Below are 8,985 nucleotides of genomic sequence, written 5' to 3' on the forward strand. Positions count from 1 at the left end.
ATTTACTCTCAAGTATAGTTCTCACCTAGCTATTTTTTATACTACATATGGCTTTGCCAAGCATTCAATATTTTGTATCTCCATCACCACCCAGCATCCCCTTTCCCACCCCTACTACTCCCCATATACACATACAAGTATCTTTTGCTGGACTTGAATTTATTAACTCTCTCTAGATCATTATAAATTATTAAGGAAGACATTCCCTAAGGCTGCCTCTCTAGACAGGGTCCATTGACTGATCCACTTCACAAGTAGTTATTGAGCATCTACTCTGTGCTAGGCACTGTTTTTTTTGTTTGTTTGTTTGTTTTAAAGATTTTATTTATTTATTTATTCATAAGAGACAGAGAGAGAGAGAGAAAGAGAGAGAGAGAGAGGCAGAGACACAGGCAGAGGGAGAAGCAGGCTCCATGCAGGGAGCCTAATGTGGGACTCCATCCCGGAACTCCAGGATCATGCCCTGAGCCAATGGCAAGCACTAAACCGCTGAGCCACCCAGGGATCCCCTAGGCACTGTTTTATGTTCTGTGCATACAGCAGTGAGCTCCTGCCCTCTGAGAAGTTACATTCTACAAGAGTAGAAAGGCAACCAACAAATAAGGCACATAACATGTCAGATGGTAAGTTGTAGTGGGAAATAAATAAGTAGGGTCAGGCTCCCTGTTCATCAGGAGTCTACTTCTCCCTCTCCCTCTGAACCTCACCCCCTGCCCCACTCCTATCCTCCCTCTTAAATAAAATCTTTAAAAAAAAAAAAAAAAAGACTTTTGAGTGGAGATCTGCAGGAACCAAGTGAGTAAGCCAAGTGAGTATGTGAGGTCAGAATACTTCCAGGCAGGGGGAAAAACAGAAAATGCCCTGGAGTAGGGGCAGGTGGGCATATGGCAAGGGCTGGAGAATGAGCAAAATAAAGAGTTATGACATAGGAGAGGAACCAGGGGCCAGATATTGTACAGCCTGAGGGTTTCTCCACAGAGTTGTGTTTTTACTCAGAGATGTGAAAGCCTTGGAGGGTTTAAAGTAGAGAAGACATAATATAGCACACATTTAAAAAAAAATTACTCTGGCTGCCACGTTGAGAAACAGACTGAAGGTGGCAAGTGTAGAAACTGGGAGACTAGGAAGGAGCCTACAGTAAAATAAAAGATAACAAATGACAGTGGTTCATACTGGAGAAACAGCCCTGGGAAATTATGAGAGTGCAGGATGCTAGGTGTATTATGAAGGTAGCACACAAGAATTTTCTGACCAAATGAATGAGAAAATCAGAGAGGAAGAGAAGGGGAAAAAAACCTTCAGAAAAGAAGGACAAAAGATTATGCAAGAAAGAAGTGGCAGAATGCAAACATTAGGAATTTGGTCTCCAGAAAGAGGGAGTCAGTACAGCAAAAATGGTGACTTTACATAAGACTATCTTATGGGCTCCTGTCCCTCTTGCAGCATCTACTCTCCCCTACCTCCCAACCCTGTCAGCTTCAGTCTTTTACAGTATAAATTGTACAACCCACATTCTCAAATATGTCTAAGATTACTAACAAAAGTTTAAAATGAAAAAAATTCAAAATAAATAAAATTTCTCAAGGAAAATTTTAGATCAAAGAGAAAATCAAAACTACAATCACAAAAACTTCTAGGAGTAAACATGAGAGTAAATCTTTGTGACTCTGGCGTAAGCAAAGATTTCTTAGCTACATCTCCAAGAGTACAAGCCAGGAAATAAAAAACTGATAAATTGGACTTCATCAAAATGTAAAGTTTCTGCTCTTTGAAAACACTGTTAAAAAGGATGAAAAGATAAGCCACAGATGAACGTATTTGGAAATTACATCCCTGATAAAGGACTTGTATCCAGAAGACTTAAAGAGGTCTAAAAACTCTAAATAAATAAATAAATAAATAAATAACCTAATTTCTAAAGAGCCAAAAGATTTAAAATAAACATTACACCACTTTATACCTGTCAGAATGACAGGTGTTGGCAAGGATGTGTTAAAAAGGGAGCCCTCATGCACTGGTAGCAGGAATGGAAACTGGTGCAGCCACCATGGAAAACAGTATGGAGGTTCCTCAAAAATTTTTAAATAGGACTACCCTACAACCCAGCAAACTCACTTCTGCAGATTTATCTGAAAAAAAAAAAGAAAACTCTAAGTTGAAAAGATACATGCACTAACTACCACCACACTACCCCCAGACATGTTCACTGCACAATTATTTACAGTAGCCAAAATACGGTAGCAACAATTAGTGTCCACCAGTAGATGAATGGATTAAAAAATTGCGATATATATACATATCTGTACATATACATGTGTGTATACATACATATGTGCATATGTGTATATATATATATACACACACACACACACTATATAATGGACGATTATTCAGGCATAAAAAAAGAATGCAATCTTCCCATTTGCAACATGGATGGACCTTCAAGGTTATTACACTACATGAAATTAGTCAGAGTAGGACAAATACCATGTGATTTCACTTATATGTGGAATCTAAAAAAAAAATAAAATAAATGAACCAACAAAATAAACTCATAAATACAGAAAACAGTGGCCGCTGGAGGGGAGGGAATGGTGAAACAAGTGTAATAGCCTCCAAATAGAAACAACCCATATGTCCATAAACAAGTGAATGGAGAAATGAACTATGGTAAATCTGTACAATGGAATGTTACTTAGCATTAAAAATAAATTACTAACATATAAAAAAGTGAACAAATCTCCAACTAATTATGCTGAGTAAGGTAGACAAACCCTCCCCCAAAAAAGTGTAAACTCTATTACTCCTTTTACATAAAATTCTAATATATAAAAACTAATCTGTAGTGACTGAAACCTGACCAGTGGTCACCAGGAAGAATTACAAGAAGCAGAGGACTTAGGGATAATAGGACATGTTCATTACCTTGACTCAGATGATGGCATCACAGCATACACATATGCCAATACACTTTAAATATGTGCTTTTATATTATGTCAGCTATACCTCCATAAAATTGTTTAAAACTTCTCACTGAGGGAAATAATACAATCACCATGTTTTGGCAAAATTAATAATCTGAATGCTATATGTCAAACTTAAAAGCTAGAGTTTTAAATTCTGATAGGAATTGTATTAAATCTGCTTATCGGTTTGCTAGAATTGACATATTTACTATGTTGATTCTTCCAATTCACGAATGTGGTATGTCTCTCTATCTGTATCTTTCCTGAATTCTTTAATCAGTGGTTTTATAGTTTTTGACATACAGAATCCCACTTTTTTTTTATTTTTATTTTTTAATTTTTATTTATTTATGATAGTCACAGAGAGAGAGAGAGAGAGAGGCAGAGACACAGGCAGAGGGAGAAGCAGGCTCCATGCACCGGGAGCCCGACGTGGGATTCGATCCCGGGTCTCCAGGATCGCACCCTGGGCCAAAGGCAGGCGCTAAACTGCTGCGCCACCCAGGGATCCCCCACTTTTTTTTTTTAGATTTACATCTAAATTTTTCTTTTCCTTTCTTTTTGTTTTTTAGCTACTATAAATGGTACTATATTTCTAATGTCGGTATCCACATTTTCATTACTAGCATACATCATATACAAATACAATTGATTTGTGTATGAAACCCTACTGAACTCACTTAATAGTTTTGCAGTTTTTTTATAAATCCTTGTGATCTCCTACCTAGACAAACATGTCATCTGGGAAAACCACATTTCAAAGTGAATCTAAATTAAAATTAAGTCCAAAACTACAATAATAAATTTGGGAGAGAGGACAGTCTGAGATTTTACCCCAAAAATAAAACCAAACTTATTGAAATAAGTTTATTTTGTTATATTTTACAAGATTTAGCTTGTAATTGCAACTCTCTGCTAATCTTTAGACTAAATACATGCTATAACATCCCTTATGCTGAATTCTGCAATGCAATCACAAAGAATGTCCTTTTTTGCAAAAATGTGTGATGGCTTCACTGGTATCTTTAAGGGCCTTCCTAATCCTTTGATTCTGAACTCATTATTGTGAAACAATTATTAGATCCATTTTCAGTTCAATTGTTAACTAGTTAAGTTCAATGCTGCTGCATTCATATTGATCAATGGCTTTTCAAAATTCAAGCAGATTTCTAATACCACTTCCACCAACTTCATTAAATTCTGCAATTTTTGCAAGATTTGTCATCTTTTTGCAAGTAGGTTGCTGCATTGATTATGGCATATTTACAACATTTGATGATCATGATCATTAGTATTTTTTGCTTTCCTATGCAAAAACACAATCTCCATCACTGTGGAGACTCCAACAGCAGGGACTCCATTATTGCAAACCTTAAAACATCTGTAGCCTTTGACCACAAAATTTACTATTTTATAAATTTCATAATTAAAGATATGCATAAACATATGTGCACATAGGTTTACTAGAATATTCCAAGGAACAAAAAATTAGAGCACCATAAATTCCTAACAATAGAAAACCAGTTAAGTATGTTATGGTACATTCACAGGATGGAGTGTTAAGTAACTATTAAAAAATCATGATGTGGGGGCCAGGCCTGGGTGGCTCAGTCAGTTAAGCCTCGGACTCGTGGTTTTGGCTCCGGTCATGATCTCAGTCATGAGAACAAGCCCTGCATCAGGCTTCCTGCTCAGCCCGGAGTCCGCCTGAGACTCTATCTCTCTGCCCCACCCTCCCCCTCACCTCTCTCAAGTATATAAAATCCTTAAAAAAAAAATGATGTGGAAGAAGAGTTAACATACAAAACTTTTCATCATCTCTTAAATTTTAAAGGCAAGACACAAAAACATGCCTATTGGCTGTGTATATGTTTAAAAACTTGTTTTTAAAAATTGTGTAGAGGGCAGCCCAGGTGGCTCAGCAGTTTAGTGCCACCTTCAGCCGAGGGTGCGATCCCCGGGTCCTGGGACTGAATCCGTCCGGCTCCTTGCATGGAGCCTGCTTCTCCCTCTGCCTGTGTCTCTGCCCCTCTCTCTGTGTCTCCCATTAATAAATAAATAATTTTTTTTAATTGTGTAGGGGTCAGCCCCGGTGGCCCAGTGGTTTAGCGCTGCCTTTAGCCCAGGGTGTGATCCTGGAGACCCCAGGATCGAGTCCCATGTCGGACTCCTCGCAGGGAGCCTGCTTCTCCCTCTGCCTATGTCTCTGCATCTCTCTGTGTCTCCCATGAATAAATAAAATCTTTAAAAATTGTGTATATGTTTACAAATATGGGGTGAAATCGATCAATGGAACAGAATAGAGAATCCAGAAGTGGACCCTCAACTTTATGGTCAACTAATATTCGACAAAGGAGGAAAGACTATCCACTGGAAAAAAGACAGTCTCTTCAATAAATGGTGCTGGGAAAATTGGACAGCCACAGGCAGAAGAATGAAGCTAGACCATTCTCTTACACCATACACAAAGATAAACTCAAAATGGATGAAAGATCTAAATGTGAGACAAGATTCCATCAAAATCCTCAAGGACAACACAGGCAACACCCTTTTTGAACTTGGCCACAGTAACTTCTTGCAAGATACATCCATGAAGGCAAGAGAAACAAAAGCAAAAATGAACTATTGGGACTTTATCAAGATAAGAAGCTTTTGCACAGCAAAAGAAACTGGAGGGTATTATGCTGAGTGAAATAAATCAACTGGAGAAGGACAAACATTATATGGTCTCATTCATTTGGGGAATATAAAAAATAGTGAAAGGGAATAAAGGGGAAAGGAGAAAAAATAAGTGGGAAATATCAGAAAGGGAGACAGAACATGAAAGACTCCTAACTATGGGAAACGAACTAGTGGTGGTGGAAGGGGAGGAGGGCGTGGGGTGGGGGTGACTGGGTGGCGGGCACTGAGGTGGGCACTTGATGGGAGGAGCATTGGGTGTTATGCTGTATGTTGACAAATTGAACACCAATAAAAAATAAATTTATTAAAAAAAAAAGAAACAGTCAACAAAACTAAAAGACAACCTACAGAATGGGAGGAGATATTTGCAAATGACATATCATAAAGAACTTATGAAACTCAACAGCAAAGAAACAAACAATCCAATCATGAAATGGGCAAAAGACATGAAAAGAAATTTCACCAAAGAAGACATACACATGGCCAACAAGCACATGAGAAAATGCTCCGCATCATGGGCCATCAAGGAAATACAAATCAAAACCACAATGAGATACCACCCACATCAGTGAGAATGGGTAAAATTAACAAGCCAGGAAACAACAAATGTTGGAGAGGATGTGGAGAAAGGGGAACCCTCTTGCACTGTTGGTGGGAATGTGAACTGGTGAAGCCACTCTGGAAAACTGTGTGGAGGCTCTGCAAAGAGTTAAAAGTAGATCTGCCCTATGACCCAGCAATTGCACTGCTGGGGATTTACCAGTGAAACGCCGGGACACCTGCACCCCGATGTTTCTAGCAGCAATGTCCACAATAGCCAAACTGGAAGGAGCCTCGGTGTCCATCGAAAGATGAATGGATAAAGAAGATGTGGTTTATGTACACAATGGAATATTCCTCAGCCATTAGAAATGACAAATACCCACCATTTGCTTCGACATGGATGGAACTGGAGGTTATTATGCTGAGTGAAATAAGTCAATCGGAGGACAAACATTATATGGTCTCATTCATTTGGGGAATATAAAAAATGTGAAAGGGAATAAAGGGGAAAGGAGAAAAAATGAGTGGGAAATATCAGTGAGGGAGACAGAACATGAGAGACTTCTAACTCTGGGAAATAAACTAGTGGTGGTGGAAGGGGAGGTGGGCAGGGGGTTGGGGTGATTGGGTGACAGGCACTGAGGCACTTGGCGGGATGAGCACTGGGTGTTATGCTATATGTTGGCAAATTGAACTCCAATTAAAAAAATACGTAAAAAAAAAATATGGGGTGAAAAGTACAAAAGAATTTAGCCCAAAATTTAGATAAACTCCTAAAATTTTAGGAGTGATTTAAGTTTTTCCTTTGAAGTGTGATTCAATTTTTCAGTCTTTCTGTAACATAAACGCTAGCTGTGGAAACTTTATTTAAGCAATCTCTACGCCCGACATGAGGTTTGAATTCACCATCCCGAGATCAGGAGCCCCACACTCCATGGACTGAGCCAACAAGGCACCCCTAGATCTTGGAATTTTTTTTAAAGGCTCATATTTTTTAAGTAAAGAAACAAGGGACGCCTAGGTGGCTCAGTGGTTGAGCGTCTGCCTTTGGCTCAGGGCGTGATCCCGTGGTCCTGGGATCGGGTCCCCCGGAGCCTGCTTCTCCCACTGCCTGTGTCTCTGCCTCTCTCTCCGTGTCTCTCGTGAACGAATAAATAAAATATTTAAAAATAATAATAATAAATAAAATAAACAAAAGTAACCCGCTCCTTACGGAGATTTCACATCCACATCTCCTCAAAGAGGTGCATATAACTGAGTAGAAAGGTGAAGAGGAGAGGGTCATTTGATGGATGAGCTCATTAGCACAGCTGCTAAAAAGCGGCTGCCCTCCTCCAAGCCTTGGGAGGGGATTAACATTCCAGGGCCAACACAGCAGCTGTCAGGGAGCAAACCTAAATTCTGCCTCCGGGGCCGGGGCCGTGGCAGAGGTTCGGGCACATGTGACACATACCAGTGTCCCCGGCCACCTTCGCGGCGGCCTTCAGGGGTCACATTTCCCTAAGCGGGAAGCCCAAGAGTCAGCCGTAGGCAGAGAGGAAGAACTCGACTGGAGGATGGATTTACCAGCCTTGGTTCCTCCCCTGCCCTGGTTCCCAGGCCTCCGCCAAGATGCTGCTCGGAGCCCACTAGGAAAAACAAAGCCCGCCCGGTGACGAAGGGACAGAAACAGCTCTCTTTGGGGGAAGCACCCAGGAAAAGCGCTTTTCTTCTCTTGCGGGCCTCCTGACCTTCACAGGAGGGCGGCCTGTGTCCTCAGCCCCTTCTCGGAAACCAGGGTTCAAGGCTCTCTCTCTCTCTCTCTCTCTCTCTCTCTCTCTCTCGCTCTGGGAGACGGGAGACGGGAGCCCTAGTTGCAAAGGTTCAAAGGGCAAAGGGTCAAAAGGGGTCAAATGAGGAGGCACGGGGTGAGGAGCGCGGATGGGAGGCGTGGTGCCTTCTGAGCATCACAACCCTACACTTCCCCAGGATTCCACCAACAGCGCCGCGGACGCCGGGGGGGGGGGGGGGGGGGGGGGGCGGAACCCGAACTAGTTTCGGCATGACAGATCACAGAAGCACATTCACTTTACAACCGCATGCCACGTGGCTCAAGAACTTTCCAGAAATGTTCTTCGGGCACCCCACCCCCACCCCCGCCTTCAAAATTCACTCCCCAGTCCCAATCTCATCCCTTCGCCGCCGCACTGCCTCAGGAGGCTATTCTCTGTCACCTCCAGCAAGAAATGAACGGGGGCGCAAACCCCTCCCGCCTGGCGAACCCCCGACTCGCACACTCACTGTGCGGGCGCCGCTGTCGCCTCACGCCACGCATCGATCGTGGCGGCGGATCACTTCCGGCCTCTCCATCCTTCCACCCGACTCCTCCCATGATGCTCTAGGGCCCACCGGAAGTGGCCCCTCCCCTCTCCGGGAATTGAAACATTGTTTCTTTCCAGTGGTCCGGCAGTGTGTCGGTCAAAGCTCAGGACAGGTGTCTTTTCCCGCGTTTCCAGAGCCGTGACCCAACACCCCCGTCCAACCCCCAACCTGAGAACCAGCTTTTTGTCCCCCCTGCCTACACAACAGTGTCTTCAGGAGCCATTCATTTGTGGAGTGGAGAGCAGACACCAAATTCTGCTCTGCAGGAGGAAGCAGAGCTGCTTATAATAGGGCCAACCTCGGGACACAGCAAAGAATAAAGCTGCCATGATAATAGCTGACATTTGAAACCCAACGTCCTTACCTTCGCTTACAGGGCTCTAAACCATCTGGCCCCTGGCCACCTCTGCCACTTCATTCCCTCTACTGTTTC

At 42.2% G+C, this 8,985-nt stretch overlaps 1 long non-coding RNA gene across 1 annotated transcript in view; it reads right to left on the reverse strand.

The window, feature by feature from the left end:
• The window catches only part of LOC144310932 (uncharacterized), a 32,812-nt gene extending 24,238 nt beyond the window's left edge, over positions 1-8,574 (reverse strand). Inside the window, exon 1 of the long non-coding RNA XR_013376596.1 lies at positions 8,472-8,574. This is a non-coding gene — a long non-coding RNA (uncharacterized LOC144310932). The remainder of the gene's footprint in view (positions 1-8,471) is intronic.
• Between the last annotated feature and the right edge of the window lie 411 nt (positions 8,575-8,985).

This window comes from Canis aureus, chromosome 3 (assembly GCF_053574225.1).
Source record: "Canis aureus isolate CA01 chromosome 3, VMU_Caureus_v.1.0, whole genome shotgun sequence".
Lineage (NCBI taxonomy): Eukaryota > Metazoa > Chordata > Mammalia > Carnivora > Canidae > Canis > Canis aureus.